The sequence below is a fragment of the Tenrec ecaudatus genome, chromosome 6 (genome assembly GCF_050624435.1).
Source record: "Tenrec ecaudatus isolate mTenEca1 chromosome 6, mTenEca1.hap1, whole genome shotgun sequence".
NCBI classification, from domain to species: domain Eukaryota; kingdom Metazoa; phylum Chordata; class Mammalia; order Afrosoricida; family Tenrecidae; genus Tenrec; species Tenrec ecaudatus.
The window spans coordinates 65,843,367-65,862,204 of record NC_134535.1 but is presented as its reverse complement, the minus strand read 5'-3'; the positions used below and the strand labels follow the sequence as shown (position 1 = coordinate 65,862,204).

The window sequence follows — 18,838 nt, the reverse complement described above, 5'->3', positions numbered from 1 at the left end:
TGGTCAGTGTGTGGTATCTTTCCTGTCCCGCCCCGCCCCCCGCCCCCAGGGGGTGACTGGACAAGCTGGTTAGGCCTCTGGTTTTAGTTCCAGGTGTATCCTTTACCCGCTCCTTGAGGTAACCTGAGTGTACATCTGTTATATAAAACCGCAGGAGCCCAATGAATACGGTTGTTGAATGCCTTCTCTTCTTCTCTTTAATGTAGAGAAAATAGGGCAGATCAGAATAGTGAAGAGTCTAGATGAGGCTTGAATTCCAACACTATTTAACACCTTCCTGGTAGTGTAATATTACTTCTCTCTGCCACAGTCTCCGTAGCTGTAAAATAGGGACAAAATAATAAGCTCAGAGATATTTGCAAAGGTTCAAAGACTTATTGTACATAAAATAGCCAGGACAATGCCAGCTGCTCACCATACACTCAAGAACTTCAGTTCTTTTCTCTCTCATCTTCAACATACATAGGGCCCTGGTGGCAGAGTGGTTACACATTGGGCTATTGACCACAAGGTCAGCAGTTTGAAACTACCGGCCATGCTGAGGGAAAATGATGAAGCTTTCTACTCCTGTAAAGAGTCACTGTCTCCCCCACAGGGGCCCATCCTATCCTGTCCCACAGGGTCTCTATGAGTCAGAATCGACTCCGTCGCAGTGGGTTTTAGAGCGCGAGTCACCATACACACTCCGTATGTAGGACAGGCCCCCTGAGAGTAAAGTTGGCCAAGTCAACATAGCTCATTAAATCTCCACTAGCCACTGAGTTGGCTAGTAAGGGCATCTCACTCGTTTTCATTTTAAGTTTTTATATTTGAGATTGTTTAACTCAGATATTTCAAACACAACCAACACAATTCCAAGCCTTTGAAATAAGCCTTTCTTTACAGTTACCAGTCTACGGATGACTATGCTTGTTTTATTTTTTGTTTTCAACAAAACATCTAGATTATGGGCAAAGAACTGTGCTAGGTGTCACAGGGGAATTAAAAACAGATGCTTGTATAATACAAAGCTGAGAAAGAGGGAAGTGGGTGGGGATGGGGTACTTAGTTTTGGAAACCTTCCCTCCCAACCACACAACAACCAAACTTCCTGCCACTGAGTCGGTTCCTACTCATAATGACCCTCCAGGACGGAGTAGAACTGTGTTTACAGGTGTAGAAAACCAAGTCTTTCTCCCGAGGAGCAGTTGGTAGTTTTGACACCAGAATAATGTTGTGTCTTTTAACTCTCTTATTTCTTGTATCAGAATGTATCGACTGTTTATTCACCCATGTCATCTGCCCTCCGCCCTGTGTTCACTGACAGCACATTAAGTGTGAAATCTGCCCTTCTGCCAGGCATACTTCATGGGATGCGGTGCTTTTAGAACCAGATGTTTTGAGGGGAGCCACTTATGAATGGACTGTTTTTTGTTTGTTTGTTTTTTGTCTTTCAGCTTTCATGCTATGCCAGAATTGAATTTGTTTTGAAATGAAGTTTCTGAATTTCAAATACAGTATTTTCAAATAAATGATGTGATATACATATTACCATCAGTTGAATACATTTCAGAGTAATACACTCTAAATCTGTTTGACATTTATCCCTTTAAGTATTTTGCATCAATAAATAATTTCTGGAGTATTTTTAAATGTTCATAAGCAATTGCGTAACATTCTACATCTCCAGGGCATCTTCCATTAATTTGAATAAAAAAGTAAAGTACAGTAATTAAGACATAATTAGGTTGTCTTCAAAAGCTAAGGGTCATTTGCCCTTTACTACGAGAGGAGTTATCAGTGCCCAAGGAAAGCCAGGGAACTGCTGGGCTAGGGCCTGCGATTAACCATCTGGGCCTGCCATTTTTGTCTTCAGACAGACAACCTTTCGACTAACCATCAGCCTGGCCCCGGGCACAAACTACGGCAAGTACAAAATGACCGTGGGGGATGAGTAGAGCTTGGAGGTGGGGACACTCTTCAACACCTGACATTTAGCTAGTGTGAAAAATCTTATTGCCTAGATAGCCTGCCTCAACTCTGCTGATGCTGCTCAGAAATAAGTTTGGGGAGAAGTGCATGTCCAAGAAAGAAACACGCCTACACACAAACACCCCCACCCACCCGCCTCCCCGCTGCTACACGCTGCTCGGAAAGCCTGGCTCAGGAGACTAGGTGTGTGAGTTGGCAGTGCTGCTCCAGCCTCACTCTCCCCACCGCCGGGGAAGACGCGTAAGTGCCAGACTTTGTATCACTTCGCTATCCAACTTCTCTGTAGACCAGGGAGGGGCGGCACGATTCTGAACCCCCTGAGCGGTTTCCCTTGGACCGCGGGATGCCGTCTGGTCCCCTAGGGGTGGGGCCGGCCCCTTCAGGGGTCTCAGGTGGGCTGGTGCCGTTGCAAAGGGCGGCTGGAGCGACCCCGCCGAGGCGCAGGAGGGCGAGGGGAGGCGGGAGCTGGCGGCGCCGAGCCCGGGCAGGGCGCCCCGTCCGCGGCCGGCGCGCCGCGGTCCTCCCTCGCTCGGCTCCTATGCTCTTATTTGGACTCGGCTGCCCGTGCCCAGGAATTTCCCGTCATGCCTCCCGCCGCCCCGTCCGTCGCCCGCAGCCGGCCGGGAGGGAGGAGCGGAGCGGGGCGCGGACGGCGGCGGCGGCGGCTCCCCGGGGTTCCCTCCCGCGCCCCGGCCCGCTGCGCCTGTGCCCGAGCCTGTGCGTGGCCGCGGCGCCCGGAGCCGCGCGGTCCCGTAAGTTCGGCCGCCCGGCCCGCATCCCCGCATCCCCGCGCCCTCCCCTCCCTGGCAAGTTGCGGTGTGGGCGGGAGGGTCGCCCGGGTCCGGAGTCCCCCGCGAGCTCGGCCCGGCGCCCCCTCCGCCCTGCGGGGACCCCCACCCCCTTTTCGGAGCGCAGGAGCGCCGCCCCGGGCTGCACCCCGCGGCGGCGCTGAGGGGAGGGAGGTCAGGGCTGGCCGCGGCCCCGCCGACGGGAGGCGTCCGGCCGCCTCCGGGACACCTTACCCGGCGCCCGGCGCGAACCCGAGCCCGCGGGCGGCTCTCCAGGGGAGGGGCCGGCGGGGCCGCCGCGGGAGGCCCGGGAGGGGCGCCCCGGGCTCGGGGTGGGGGTGGGGTGGGGTGGGGCGGGGGGCGCGGCCCCGGGCAGCGGCCCCCCTGGCTCCCCTGCGCCCCGCGAGCCGGCCGCCCAGGGTGGCTGCCGGACTAACGGGCCGGGCGCGTGGGAACGCACCGGCCAGGCCCGGGGGCGGGGGCGCCGGCGGCGGGAGGGGCGCACCCCGGGGCGCTCGCACCCCCACCCGTCCCCGCCGGCCCGCCCCCCGCGCCCCCTGTCCCGCGTGCGGGGTCGGCGCCCGCCGTCCGGCCGGCGTTTCCTAGGCCGGAGGCCAACGGCCCGGAGCCGGCCGGCCAGGTAGCGGGCTTGTTTTGGTGGGAGGGGAAAGGAGGTCTTCAAGAGTGTCTTCCAAGTTTCCCCGCTCCTTTTAGACTGGAGGTGTCTTTCTGCCGGCCTTGCTGTAAGACTATTAGCGAAGAAGCGGTCGTTCTAGAGGCGTCATCATATGCTTTTTACGAGCGTTTTTTTTAATCATGGAAAATATGTGAGGACTTTTTTTAAAAGGATGATTATAGATGTAGTTGTTTGAAAGTCCGAATGTCGCGTTGAAGGTACGTGTGAAAGTAAGTGCACAAACCTTTCTACGAGGCAGGAGGACTCCTCAAAGCTTTGGGGTCATCATTTTATATGGAAAAGAAGAACAGACATGGTAATTCCTCCAATTTGAGATTCTTGATGAGATTTTTAGTTGGCTCTTGTTTTGCCCCCAATAGACAACTGTCCAAAGAAGATCTGGTTAGCAATTAGGATTTAGAAATTACTTGGAAGCTGATCCTATTGGTATTGAGTACATTCTGGGATGTCTGGTATATATCTTTATATTCTCATTTGCAGCCTTGGTAGCAGAATCGATTTTAAAAAGTAGTTTGTCTATACAAAAGTCCTTAGGATTCAGGTAACTAATTTAGGCAAGTTAGTTCAAGTGAATGGCAGATTAAAAAAATATATTTAACTTACAAATGTGTAGTTTATAAGTATCACTTGAAGCAATGGTATTGGTTTCATCGTTTCAGAATAATTTTGCTTCTCTAAAAAACCTACTTTTATGGAGTTTTACTTTAGAGGTAACTTAAATAGCACTTCTTGAGAAATATAACAGGTTGTAACCTCACATTTTACCAATGGGCTTCTAAAAATACTGTGCTGAGCCATAAAGAGTGGATTGTACTGCTAGGGAATGGACCAATATGTATGCCCGCACCCCTCTCTCACCTGTGTTGACTTACCAAAGGCTTGTGCTAAAGTAGCCCTTGAAGACCAAAATCTAGTCCGCACCAGTAATTTTGAACAGCAAGCTTATATTTAGACTCTTTAAACATTTATTCTTTTAATTTCAGTCCCAGCTGACACAGCAGACTAATTTCTGGTGACTTTTACTAGGACTCTTATGTGAATGACTGGAATTAAAGAATATATATTAAAATAAGTAGCTCTCTGCCGTTTAGAACTTTGTCACAGTACCTACCCTGTCTGTCTGCCAAAGCTGCAAGCTTACAAACCATTAAAGCTTTGCATGAGGACATGTTTTTTTTCTAAATTAAAATGCTAGCCCAATAGTTCTGATATCCTTAAAAAAATCAAGTAATATCCAAAGCATATCACAGCAGAAATATTCATAGGTGATATTCTAGTACATATGCCATTTATTAATTGAAATTACATTTTTAAATCATTAAAGAATAACTTTAGGAAATGACTGCTTCTGCTTTTTGGTGTTATCCTAATCTGGTCAGTCTCTTGGATTTTATTCCCATGTTTGGATGGCCTGGTTGGGGAGTTGGTTGATGATACAGATTCCGTCTCTGTAAAATGGTAGAATTGTTTTTATGCCCCTTCTGTCTCCAGGATTCCATAATACTGTTTTTGTTTCTATAATCCTGACACCCACTACATTTGGTTCCCTCTTCGGATTGTCAGCCTCTGACTCGCTATTCACGTTAAACTGGTCTATCTGTAGTCAGCACTAATGGGTGTGGATCTAGCTTTGGGGAGCCTGGATCTGCCTCAGGACCATCTTGACACCAGCACAGGCACACAAACACACACTCTTGGACAGAGTTTGGTGATATTAAGTTTCTGTTAGCTCCCCTTTCTCACCTAACAGTAGAAAGTGCCAACAATGTTGTGGCGTAAATGCCTAACCGCTTTCTGGCAAGTGTTAAGTTAGAAATACCAATGGAGAGCAACGCCTGTGTTCAGAGGCTCGTGGCTAGTTACTGGGGGGTGGGGTGGGGTGGGGGGCATTCTATAGGGAAATGCCCTATATTGAGTTATGTCCTTTTGATCTTACACACGAAGAGACCAGAGGTTCAAGCCCACCAGTCACGCCAACAGAGAAAGATGAGGCTGTGTGCTCCCATAAACATTTACAGCCCCGGAAACCCCATATACGATTGATCGGAGTTGGAATTGACGTGATGGCAGTGGGTTGGGTTTGCTTTCATCTGATCTGTTCAAAATTAAGGTGGCTTTGAATAGTAGCATAATCAGATAGCTTTAATGTGCCAGATTGAATATTTCTGGTTGTTGTACAGATAACTCAAGGTTTTACCTTGAATGTTCCTATATATTTTCTCCCTGATAAAATGCTCAATATCATCTCAGCATTTGTCTGTACTAACAACACACCAGTCATATTTATGACTATTAAGAGAATAGAAAGTTTATAAAAGATAGCCTAGTAATTAATCAACCAGTTGACATTAGAGTGAATTTTGTTTATTACCTTAGTTAAACTCTGGTACAGGTAACAGAAATGATTTTGAATTAGCTTTAGAAAAAGACATGAAGGAAGAGAGGACAGGGAGGAGGGCAGAAAAGGGGGGGGGGGATGAAGGAATGAAGGAATCCATGGACCAATGGAAAGCATAAGGCAGTCAGACCTTATTAGGGCCTAGGACCAGGGAAAGCCTGGACTTCTCCCGTCTCTAATCTTAGCCACTCTGTGTGCTTGCTTTCCTGCGTTCAGGCTGCATGTGGCTGGCTGCTCAGAAGCTCTTAACTATTTATGTGTCCTTGGTTCTAGCCACAGGGAGACACTGACCTAAACAATTGAGGCTCCATCCTAAATTCCTGAAAGAACTGGCTGATCTATATTTTCCCCAAGGTGACTTCTTAGTTCAGAGTTCTAAATTGTATGGAGCCCTGGTGGTATTGTCGGGTGAGCATTGGACTGCTCAGAGTGCAAGGTTGCCTGCCCAAATCCACCAACCTTCCCGAAGGAGAAAGATGAGACTACCTGCTTCTGAAAAGATTTATGGCCCCAGAGCCCAAGATATAGTTGCTGTGAGGCTCAGGTGATGCCATAGCAGTCGATTTGGGGTATATAGTGCAGCCATCTCCATAGTTTGATTTTGAATTTTATTTTATAAGATGGGGTGGTTGGTCTTTCAAATGCACAGCGTGTTCTTGATTTCAGTGTGTGTGTACAAGAGCACACACCTTCAGTGTTAGCCTGAGACGTTACTATGGTTCATTCATCTTGCTTTAGGAATGCCAGCGTGGACGCTCATGACTGTAGCACGAATCCAGACTCAGGAATTACAAGGCAATTTAGGATCCAACTGAGTGGTGAAAATCCTGTCTGATAATACCTGCTTCAGCTCTGCAGATAATCATTTGCATATTTCCAGGCATTCACTGAATTAAAATGCTGAGTTAAAAGAAAGGCTCTGAAGGATGAGTCCATTAAAGCCATATGCGATTTGAAAACAGTAACAAAACCCCCAAACCCGCTGCCTCTTGTCAATGTCATCTCCAAGTGCCCCTCTGTAACAGTGGTAGAGACATACACAATAGTCATAGGTTAAGAACCAACAACTGTTTTCTTATCTCTCACACATGCCTAGCATTCTCTGTCCCTACCTTTTGTTGCGGTGGCCTGCTGCCTGGAATATGCCTCTCTCGTTTTCCGACTGCCCTGGTCACTGAGAGTTTGGCATTTCCGCAAGCTTCTGGGGCATGCACTGAAGCACCGTTTGTACCGAGTGAAGTTCATACCCAGGCAATTTCTTGATTTCTCACTGGACTGTTAGGTTCATGAGCCCCTTGGCAGTCCCTCCACATCATGGTCCCAGGTATGAAGATTCTTTACTGTCTCAAGCATTCTGAAACAGGTTTTACGGCATCTGGCTTACTTTTGTTGCCTCCTTTTTTGGACAGTGGAGCTAACTCACAGTATCCTCTTATTTTGGGTCTTGACTGCTTTCTAGATTTTCTAGGCTTTTCCATGAATATTCTGGGCCCCCGTGTGAGGGAGAATCAACTATACCGAGGGATAGGATGTTTTCTTGTCGAGGTAACAGGAGGAAGGAGAGAATCACTGGCTCGTGTGGAAGAAAGCCTGTTGGGTTGAGCACCCACTACTTAACCATATATAGAGAGGACAGGTGTAGAGAAACAAAGCATCTATGCAGAGAAACAGTGGGAAGATAAAGTATCATGATGGAAATTTAGGTTTGGCCTACATGGAAAGCTAGGAGGCTGGCAGTTTGGACCATTTTAATAAGCTATGAGAAGCCATTGAAGTTGTTTGGTGCATGAAATAGTAGAATCAGAGTGGAATTATAGGCTATATTGTCTAGCAGTTTAGAGGATTAATTTAATTGGGAGGCAAAACGACTGGGCCAACAAGAAAGTGTTGCTTAAGCGTTTTTGTGTGAGAATGAAATCTGAGCTAAGTAGTGGCCGCGTGGTTGGCGACGTTTTGCTAAAGTGGATTGTACAGAAATGATTAATGGACTATGGAGAAAGAGAGGGACAAGCCGTCAAGTGTGGGAGGGTGAGAGCATCTGGACTCCGACCGGGTCAGTGAGTGGATGAGAGTAAACAGTAAGTTTTGTTTTAGATATACGGGTTTGAGATGTTGATAGGACATTGATGTGTGATAGTGCCAGAAATAGGAGACTATAACATGTTGTAAAAAAGTAAGGTAAAAATGAGGTCCAGAAAAATGCTCCAAGAGCCTTTGCTGGTTCAAGGAGGAGGAAAGACAGAGGAGAAACATCATGAAGAAGATCACTCTGATCTGGCTGTGAAAGATGCCCAACCCGTTTATGGCATTCTGCCCACGAGCTCTCCTGATTTAGGGGGACCACATTTACTAACATCAGGAATAATATGTGGGAAACAGTCAGCAAAGGATATTGCAGGCATACAATAGCCTGAGCTTTCTAACCTGCACAATTGTTGGTGCTACTTCCTTGCATGTCGTCCATCAGCGGCGCTTCATGCCTTGTAGAAGGCCTTAATCACCAAGCCTTGTTTTCCTCCGCACTCCGGGGCATCCTTAAGTTGTTCAGGACACCTTCCCTTCATCTTCCCCCAGAGGGAACAGATTGTGACGATGTGATTTCCACCAGGGGGAATGAATACTTGTTAGCCTTCTTGACTTTATTGGGGGGCTCATAAAACTCATCACATTCCATACATCCATCCATTGTGTCAAGCACGTTTGTACATTTGTTTCGATCATCCTTCTCAAAACATTTGCTTTCTACTTGAACCCTTGGTATCAGCTCCTCATTTTACCCCCTCCCTGGTTTCTTTTTTTTTACAGATCATTTTACTGGGGGCTCTTACAGCTCTTATAACAACTTATACATCAATTGGATCAAGCATATTTGTACATATGCTTTAATCATCATTTTCCAAACACTTTCTACTTGAGCCGTTGATGTCAGCTCCTCTTTTTCCTCTCCCCCCTCCTTTTATGGTTTTGTGAGTCAGTAATCTTATTTAAAGGCATAAATAATCAAGGAGAAACTTAAATAAATCCATTCTTCAATATGTATTTTAAACCTAAGACAATACTGAAAATAAGCCTGTGGTATCTATTAGAGTCTATAAAATAACAGAATAACCCTTGCATAACTTAGAGCACCATACAGTTCACTGTCACCCTTTCATGTGCCTTTTGTTTTTGTTGTGTTTTACTGCCAGAGTCTTGAGTTTGGGTGGGGTCGGGTAAGATGCATATTGCATTTTATTAACCAGAAAATCAAGCCAGTTGCCATAGAGCTGATCCAGTGCCTATAATAGGTGGATGCGCACTTTTTCTTAGATTACAGGTGTACTTGTAAACCTTGTTTTTAACATCTCGGTGTGTGAATATGCCTCCTAGGCAGACAGCCATGAGGGATGCATAGGAATTGCAAGATGTTAAAGTACAGGCAAATTGAAAAAAACAAAACAAAACCGTTGACTACTTAGCATATTTTTATCCTTGGGGCTGTATACATGTTTCCAGGGAGTCAGTAAGTGTGATGAAAAGAACACTGGATGGTGACCTGGGAGACCGGCATTAGAGTTTGTTCGTGCTAAGTCTTTTAAACTCTTTGTGCCTCAGTTTAATATATGTGCTGCCTAATGTCTTGAAATAGATTCAATAATTTTGAATGGAAATAATATGATTAATACATTATGAAAAGTTATGCCTACTCTAGCTATGTTTAGTTTAAGTTGGCCCTTTACATAACTAAATGTAAATATCATTTTGTGTCTAATGTCTTATGTTGGACTATCTAGCCTAATACACCGAGAATTTGATCCATAAGCAAAGTTACATAACCTTAAAGAAGCTTCCCCTCTTCCCAGAAGAATTTACTTCACAGGACAGCACTGAAGCCACAGCTCAGGGAGAGGAACATGTCTGATCAGAGCACAAAATGAAGGGGGAGAAAGAGAGTGGAGCACATCCTGGCCCACCAACCCTTGAGGACGATATCCCTGCTCAGAGCAGCCAATCCACAGGGAAGACCATATGGCCAGCCCTACTACAAGACATAACATCCCTCACAGACCCAAGGCCCTGCGAGGGACAACATGGGAATGGGGATGGGAATGGTGCCCAATGTGACCCCACCACACTGAGGCAAAACACTAAGGGCAACAGAACAGCAAGGGGAGCAGAGCAAGGAAGTCCTGAGGGAATATCAAAAATAGACTTTGGGGCCAGGGCGTGGTGCCTGATCAGATTTGAGCAGAGAATACTCCTGAAGGTCAACCAATAGACCTCAAACTATTTATAGGTTTTTCTTTTGTTGTTGTTGTTTTCTTTTGTTGCTTTGTTTTACTCTGTCTTGTTTGTGTGCATATTATTATCTCTGCATGTCTATCTAGATAAGGTAGGCAGGATAAACAATCTGGAGGAGAAAACAATGGGACTGACTGATAATTCCAGGGGGACATTGGAGAGAGGGAGACCAGGGAAAGGAAGTGGGTGTTAACAAACTGAAGGACAAGGGAACAAAAATGATCTAAAAGTGATGGCGAGGAGGGTGTAGAGGCCTGGTAGGGCTTGATCAAGGGTAATGTAACTGAGAGGAATTACTCAAACCCAAATGAAGGCTGAACATGATAGTGGGACAAGAGGAAAGTCAAAGGAAATAGAGGAAAGAACTAGGAGGCAGAGAGTATTTATAGAGGTCTAAATACAGGCATGTGCATATGTAAATATATTTATATATGATGATGGGGAAATAGGCTTATGTGCAGATATTTATAAGTTTAGTATTAGGTAGCAGATGGATATTGGGTCTCCACTCAAGTACTCCCTCAATACAAGAACACTTTGTTCTATTAACCTGGCATTCCATGATGCTCACTTTCCCAACACGATCACTGAAGACAAAGTGGGTTCATAACCAAATGTGGTGAAGAAAGCTGATGTGCCCGGCTATCAAAAAATATAGCATTTGGGATCTTAAAGGCTTAAAGGCTTGAAGGTAAACAAGTGGCCATCTAGCTCAGAAGCAACAAAGCCCACAAGGAGGAAGCACACCAGGCTGCGTGATCTTGAGGTATCAAAGGGATCAGGTATCAGGCATCATCAGAACAAAAAATCATATCATTATGCATAAGGGTGAGTGCAGAGTGGAGACCCAAAGCCCAACTGTAGGCAATTGGACATCCCGGTACAGAAGGGTCTGGGGGATGAGATGAGCCAGTCAGGGTGCAGTGTAGCAATGATGAAACATGCAACTTTAATCTAGTTCCCAAATGCTTCCTCCCACCCCCGCTATCATGATCCGAATTCTGCCTTACAAATCTGGCTAGACCAGAGCATGTTCACTGGTACAGATAGGAACTGGAAACACAGGGAATCTAGGGTGGATGATTCCTTCGGGACCAGTGGTGAGAGTGGTGATATTGGGAGGGTAGAGAGAGGGTGGGTTGGAAAGGGGGAACTGATCACAAGGATCTACATGTGACCTCCTCCCTGGGGGATGGACAACAGAAAAGTGGGTGAAGGGAGACGTTGGATAGGGCAAGATATGACAAAATAATAATTTATAAATTATCAAGGGTTCATGAGGGAGGGGGGAGCGGGGAGGGAGGGGGAAAATGAGGACCTGATGCCAGGAGCCTACGTGGAGACTAAATGTTATGAGAATGATAAAGGCAATGAATGTGCAAATGTGCTTTACATGATTGATATATGTGTGGATTGTGATAAGAGTTGTATGAACCCTCAATAAAATGATTAAAATCTATGTGTATAGCATCTGGGGTCTTAAAGGCTTGAAGATAAACAAGTGGCCATCTAGCTGAAAAGCAAGAAAGCCCACATGGAAGAAGCACACCAGCTTGTGTGATCACTAGGTGTCGATGGGATCAGGTATCAGGCATCAAAGAACAAAAAATCATATCATTGTGAATGAAGGGGAGTGCAGAGTGGGAACCCAAAGCCCATCTGTAGGCAACTGGACATCCCCTTATAAGAAGGGCCATGGGGAGGAGATGAGCCAGTCAGGGTGCAGTATAGTGCCGATGAAATATACAACTTTCCTCTAGTTCTTTAATACTTCCTCCTCCCCACTATCATGATCCCAATTCTACCTTACAAATCCAGCTAGACCAGAGGATGTACAATAGTAAAGTTAGGAACTGGAAACACAGGGAATCCAGGACATGACCAGTGACGAGAGGCGATACAGGGAAGGTGGCGGGCAGGTGGGGTAGAAAGGGGGAACTGATCACAGGATCTACGCATAATCCTCTCCCTGGGGGGGTTGGAGAACAGAAAAGTTGGTGAAGGGAGATGTCGGACAGTGTAAGACATGACAAAATAATAATTTGTAAATTATCAAGGGTTCATGAAGGAGGGGGTGCGGGGAGGGAGGGAAAAATGAGCTGATACCAAGGGTTCAAGTAAAAAGGAAATGTTTTGAGAAGGATGATGGCAACAAATGTACAAATGTGCTTGACACAATGGATGTATGTATGGATTGTGATGAGTTGTATGAGCCCCAGTAAAATGAGTAAACAAAAAGGTTTAGTACATATGTGGAGGATAGATTAAAATTTATTAGAAGCATCATATTAAATATTCCATCTGAAGTAAGGCCATTTAGCACTAGGTATGACTCATTCTAATTGTACAGCAGTGGATTGCTAAGTTATGCACGAGAATATTTTGCAGATGGAAAAGTTCTCTTTTAGCTGCATTCACCACCGCTGTTGTACCCCTAAGCATACTATTAAACAACAACAAAAACTGTCATTGGTCTTTGTAATAACAACTGACTATAAAGATCAGTACCAAGTTGGCTCCTATTTGGCAGAAGCTAAATATAACCCTGCTCTTGACCTCCAGCACTGCACTGTGCACATTGGGTTCAGTGATTCACTGGAACAATCATAAATAGCTCAGGAAAGCAAGATAGCCGCCATAACAATTTAATAACAGGAAAAGGCTACAAGCAGAAGCGAAGCTTCTAGGCTCCAGATGGGTTCTAGCAAGGTCTCCAGTGTTTAAAGGGGACTACCTGCCTACCATTCCAGAAAACCGTGACTCATTCTTAACCTATCAGAAACTGTCAAACAGGAAACCCAATGGCCTTCTGGGTGGATCACTTCTCTCCATCCAGGAAGAAGTTTGGTCTTGGTTGTCCTCACGGTCTCCCTTTTTCTGTTCGCTCCCGTCGCAGCTGCGGCTGTCCTTTTATTGTGTCTAGGAGGTCTGAGTGCAGGGCCCACGCTTAAAGGTGGCATTCCCCCTTGTCCTGTCCCTGGGGAAGTCCCGCCTGAGGCACAGTCTTCTAGGATTTGGATAGGATAGCCCATGTATGCCTGGCTAATTACCAGCGAGGCTCCTTAACCAATTTGAGTTAAGGCGGGGAGGAGCTCACCCCATCCCAGTAAAGATTGCGTAGCAAATAGTAACTCACTAAACCCCTTGTAATAGCATCTTTGATGGTACAGACCATTCGCTCGTGAGACTGCACACTTAACAAACCCCCAAACCCTGCTAATTTCAGTTAGAGCATTGTTTTTGCCCTTTAGTTTTTGTCTTATTATAAAGTATTGGATCCCTGGTGGTGTAATGGTTAAGCGCTGGGCTACAATCTGCATGGTCGACAGTTCAGAACCACCAGCACCTTCCTTAAGCAGAGTCTGGGAAACCCACAAGGGGTCGCTCTGAGTCAGCACTGACTCAATGGCAGTGAGTTTTATTTTATTTAGTTTTATTATTATTTTTTAAACATTTTATTAGGGGCTCATACAACTCTTATCACAATCCATACATATACATACATCAATTGTATAAAGCACATCCGCACATTCCCTGCCCCAATCATTCTCAAAGCATTTGCTCTCCACTTAAGCCCTTTGCATCAGGTCCTCTTTTTTTTCCCCTCCCTCCCTGCTCCCCTCTCCCTCATGTGCCCTTGGTAATTTATAGATTGTTATTGTGTCATATCTTGCCCTATCCGGAGTCTCCCTTCCCCCCCTTCTCTGCTGTCCATGTCCCAGGGAGGAGGTCACATGGATCCTTATAATCAGTTCCCCCTTTCCAACCCACTCATCCTCCACTCTCCCAGCATCGCCCCTCACACCCAGTGAGTTTTATTATAAACTGTTTCACACACATAAAACAATGTACAAAATCTCTATAAATCAAAAAGGATACTTTTTACCCCACTTAGCTTCTTAAATGGGATGCTAAAGGTTACCTGCATAGCCCTTGCCTGTCACATTACGTCCCCTCTGCTCCTAGGTACGCTGTTTTGTGTTTATCATTCTCTTGTTTATAATTTGATCTTCGATAAATATCAGTTTACCATGGGGAACAATTTTATCATAAACCCCAAAACCACACCCATGGCCATCAGATTGATTTTGACTCATAGTGAGCCTACAGGACAGAGTAGAGCTGCCTCACAGGGTTTTCAAGATTATAAATCTTTATCGAAGCAGACAATTACCACATCGTCATGTACTCTTTCTGTGAGCAGCCAAGTGCTTTAGCCACAGCGCTACCATGGCTCAGTAGTTTTATCAAGTTGTTCATGTTAAGTGCCATCAAGTCACTTCTGACTCATCCTGACCCTATGTACAATAGAAGGAAACACTGGTCTTGAGCCATCCGTACAATTGTTCCTCTGCTTGAGCCCATTTTTGAAGCCACTGTGTCAGTCTAGCTCCTCCTTGACGGCCTCCATCGATTTTGCTGCCCTCCTACTTTATCAAACAGGATGGCCTTCTCCAGGGACTGGTCTCTCTGAACAACATATCCAAAATAGTAAGACAGGTCTTGCCATCATTACCTTTGGCCCTACTTCTTCCAAGACAGATTTGTTTGTCCTTTTAGCAGTCTGTGCTGCTTTCAATATTCTTCTCCAGCACCACAATTCAAGTGCATCAATGCTTCTACAGCCTTCCTTATTTAATGTCCAACTTTCATATGCACTAGATGCACTGGAGAAGCAAATGTGACGAAGAAAGCTGATGGTGCCCGGCTATCAAAAGAGATAGTGTCTGGGGTCTTAAAGGGTTGAAGGTGAACAAGCGGCCATCTAGCTCAGAAGCAACAAAGCCCACATGGAAGAAGCACACCAGCCTGTGCGATCATGAGGTGTCCAAGGGCCCAGGTATAAGGCATCATGCAAATATATATATATATATATATATATATATATATATATATATATATATATATATATATATATATACCATAGTGAATGAAGGGGGAAGTGCAGAGTGGAGACCCAAAACCCATTTGTCGGCCACTGGAGATCCCTTCACAGAGGGGTTTAGGAGATTAGATGGGTCAGTCAGGGTGCGATGTACCGATGAAGAACACAGCTTTCCCCCAGATCCTGGATGCTTCCTCCCCCCAACTACCATGATCCGAATTCTACCTTGCAGGACTGGATAGAGCAGAGGTTGTACACTGGTGCATATGGGAGCTGGAGGCATAGGGAATCCAGGGTGGATGATACCTTCAGGACCAAGGGTGTGAGGGGTGATACTGGGAGCGTGGAGGGTGAGTGGGTTGGAAAGGGGGAACTGATTACAAGGATCCACATGTGACCTCCTCCCTGGGAGACGGACAGCAGAGAAGGGGGGAAAGGGAGACTCTGGATAGGGCAAATATGACAAAATAACAATCTATAAATTATCAAGGGCTCATGAGGGAGGGGGGAGCGGGGAGGGAGGGGGATAAAAAAGAGCACCTGATGCAAAGGGCTTAAGTGGAGAGCAAATGCTTTGAAAATGATTAGGGCAAAGAATGTACGGATGTGCTTTATACAATTGATGTATGTATATGTGTGGATTGTGATAAAGAGTTGTATGAGCCCCTAATGAAATATAAAAAAAATATGAAAACAGAAAAAAAAGTGTTACCATACTGCCTCTAATTATATTGTTTCATTTTGTATATTTTGGCAACACAAAGGGTCTCAAATGCTATATATCTTGTGACATGTTTTTTGGTTTCTTGTACTTTATTGTGGAATCAGATACCTGTATTCTCTCCTTTTACTTTTAAGATTCATTTTTCATTATCAGACAATAATGATAAAAATAATAGCAAATACTTACGCATGTTACTGTGTGCCAAGCACTATTCTAAATGCCTTTTGCATATTACCTCATTTAATGCTCATGGCAACACTATCAGGGAGATATAATAATATCATGGTAATTCATGTATGAAGATTCTAGGGAGTCATTTAGTAAATTGAATAAAGTAATTTGAATGTAGGCAGTCTAGTTCCAAGGTTCTTACTCTTAATTATTATGCTAGTCTGACTCCTAGGTAGTCTTTTCTTTTGATTAAATTTTATCTATCTCTGCGTATTTATTAATCATTTTGGGGGCTCATACAATTCTTTTGTTTTGTTTTGTTTTGTTTTCCACAAGAGATAAGCTTGTAGTTAGTTCAGGGATCGTTTGCTGGCCCTTAGGAGCGTTTTCCAGACCAGTGTGTTGGGGCACCACGCCCTGGCCCCAAAGTCCACTTTCAGCATTCCCTGGGGACCTTGCCACTCCATTCCCTTGCTGTTCCGCTGCACTCCCCCAGTGCTTTGCCTCGGTGTGGTGGGATCAGGTCAGGTGCAATTCCCACACTGTGTCTCCGGTGCAGTCCCCTATATCACCCTTAGTCACTGATTGGCATCATTTCTCATAGTGGGGCCAGCCATGTTGTTCACTCTGTGGACTGGCTGCTCTACTCAGGAACATCATCCTCACGGCCTGGTGGGCCAGGCTGTGCTCCACTCTCTCCTCCTGCCCCTTCATCTGCTCCCGTGTGCTCTGATCAGATATGTTCATCTCCCGGAGCTGCAGAGTCAATGTCGTCCTTTGGAACAAATTCTTTTCGGGGGAGGGGCAGGGCTCATGCAATTCTTATCACAATCCATACATCCATCCATTGTGTCAAGAGCATATGTATATTTGTTGCCATCATCATTCTCAAAACATTTGCCTTCTATTTGAGCCCTTAATATCTGCTGTTCACTTCCCCTTACCTCATGAACCCTTCATCATTCATAAATTATTATTATTTTGTCATATATTACACTGTTCGATGTCTCCCCCTGCCCGATTACATTTTTCCCATTTAGCTTTTTAAGGTGTTACTGAAAACAACAACAGTTTCTTTGCACAACACCAATCATTCAAACTAAAACCAGAATTTAATTTACGTAGGATTTATCATTTTTATTTCACCACATCCCTTTTCTTTGAGTTAGAAGGGGAACATATGTCTTTTTCATTCATAGAAGGGGAACATATGCTTCTAAAATCTTTTAAATGTTTTACTTTTGATCTATGGTTTGGAATTGATTCCATTGATTTCCTGTGCTAACTTGGACCTGTTTTTTCCAATTTGGACAATGACATCTTCTTTGAAAAATATTTTGTGACTTTGAAAAATATTAAGTAATCCACTTAATCTTCCTGAGCTTCAGATTTCCCAAATAAATTTCACTTAAGTAATCATTATTTTATTAATCAGATATATACAAAGGAAATGTCAAAAACTCATGGAAAAATTCCTTTAGCTTTCTATTCCATTTTTTAATGGACATTTTGAAGGCCCTTGTCAGAAATCACTGGGTGGCAGTGAGCTTGGTCTAAACTTCCTTTCAGAGTGCAACAGTCAGTGGAGATGAGGAAGGAAAATAATGAAATAAAAAGAAGTTCTTGATCCTGAAAGGACTGGAAATTACAGATTTTATCCAAACCCTTGAAATTACAGAGGAGAAAACTTTGACACTGAGGCATAAAATCCCTTTATAAAATAACTTTCCTGTATGTATAGCTTTTCTTTATTTGTAAATCAGCTGATTTGTTTTCTTACCACCTGTGACTTGATGCAGTCCTCAAACTTCCCCAAACTCTTAGATTCCCGCTGTTTCTGACCTGAACATATTCCAACTTTCCTCATTGTAAAAAACAAACAGGCCATCTAGACTCCACATAACCAATGACCTGGCTGTTTAATAACTTGTTTATGTTCCTGCTGACTCTTATTTCCTATAGATCTATTCCCTCTTACATGGCAGGCATTGACTTTCTAACATTTGAGGTTTAGAACCAGGCTTTGTTGGGCAAATTAACGAGTCTGACACACTGTGATAGGCGCAGAGCAAGAGGATGAGGGAAGGTGAGGAGGGCTGGAGCAGGGGGTGGGCGTTTGGAGCATGATGAGGGATATAATTATTATTCTATGTGATGTCACATTGAAGGGTTTTAGGCAGGCAGTGACAAGAACTGACCCGCATTTAAAGTAATCACTCTGGCTGCTGGGTGGAAATGACTTGGAAGGGCCAAGTGTGAAGGCAGGTAAGCCATTTAGGGCTATTTCCGTGGGTCAGATAAGAGTTAATGGTTTGGATCAGACTAGTGGTGGCAGAACTGAGACTTTGCTGATAGTCTGGGTTTAGGGAAAAGCTCCATGCCATTGGCACCGAAAGTGCTCTGATTGAAGCAGATAGCACACGTGGTATCCATATCAATAAAACCAATGGCCTAATTTAGTCCTTATCTAACTGACCACTCCCGACCACTCCTGATGTAGTGACCACCCCCCCACTCTCTAGAAATAGTCTTGTTTTCAAACCCGCCTAGCTGAGGCTTTGTACTTCCGTGCAGAGTTCCAGTCTCAGAAACTCACGGGGCAGTTCTCCCCGTCCTGTGGGGTCGCTGCGAGTTTCCGTGGACTCGATGGCAGTGAGGGTGGCTTTGTGTTTTTGGTATTGTTAGATATGTGATCTTGGGTGAATTAGTCAGATTACTTTTGCCTCAGTTTCATCACTTGTAGAAGAGATAATGTACATACCATATAGTTCAAAATTCAGACTCACTGCCTTTGAGTTGATTTTGACTCATAGCGAAACCTATACTCATTCAATAAGATAAAACGAAATCAAAACTAGAAACGAAACGCAATACTCTGGAGTTGATGCCAACTCAGTATAGGTGAATGACTTAGTTACTTAGC

General features: G+C 44.8%; 1 protein-coding gene across 3 annotated transcripts in view; it reads left to right on the top strand.

Annotated features, from left to right (window-relative positions):
• The first annotated feature begins 2,086 nt into the window (after nucleotides 1-2,086).
• MSRB3 (methionine sulfoxide reductase B3) overlaps nucleotides 2,087-18,838 on the top strand; it is a 175,755-nt gene continuing 159,003 nt past the window's right edge. The window contains exon 1 of one of the 3 annotated variants that reach the window (XM_075551334.1): nucleotides 2,087-2,211. The gene's annotated coding sequence lies outside the window, so the exon portion shown is untranslated. Of the gene's footprint in view, nucleotides 2,212-2,566; nucleotides 2,724-18,838 lie in introns of those variants that run through there. The other 2 variants (XM_075551332.1, XM_075551333.1) reach the window with 2 other exon arrangements.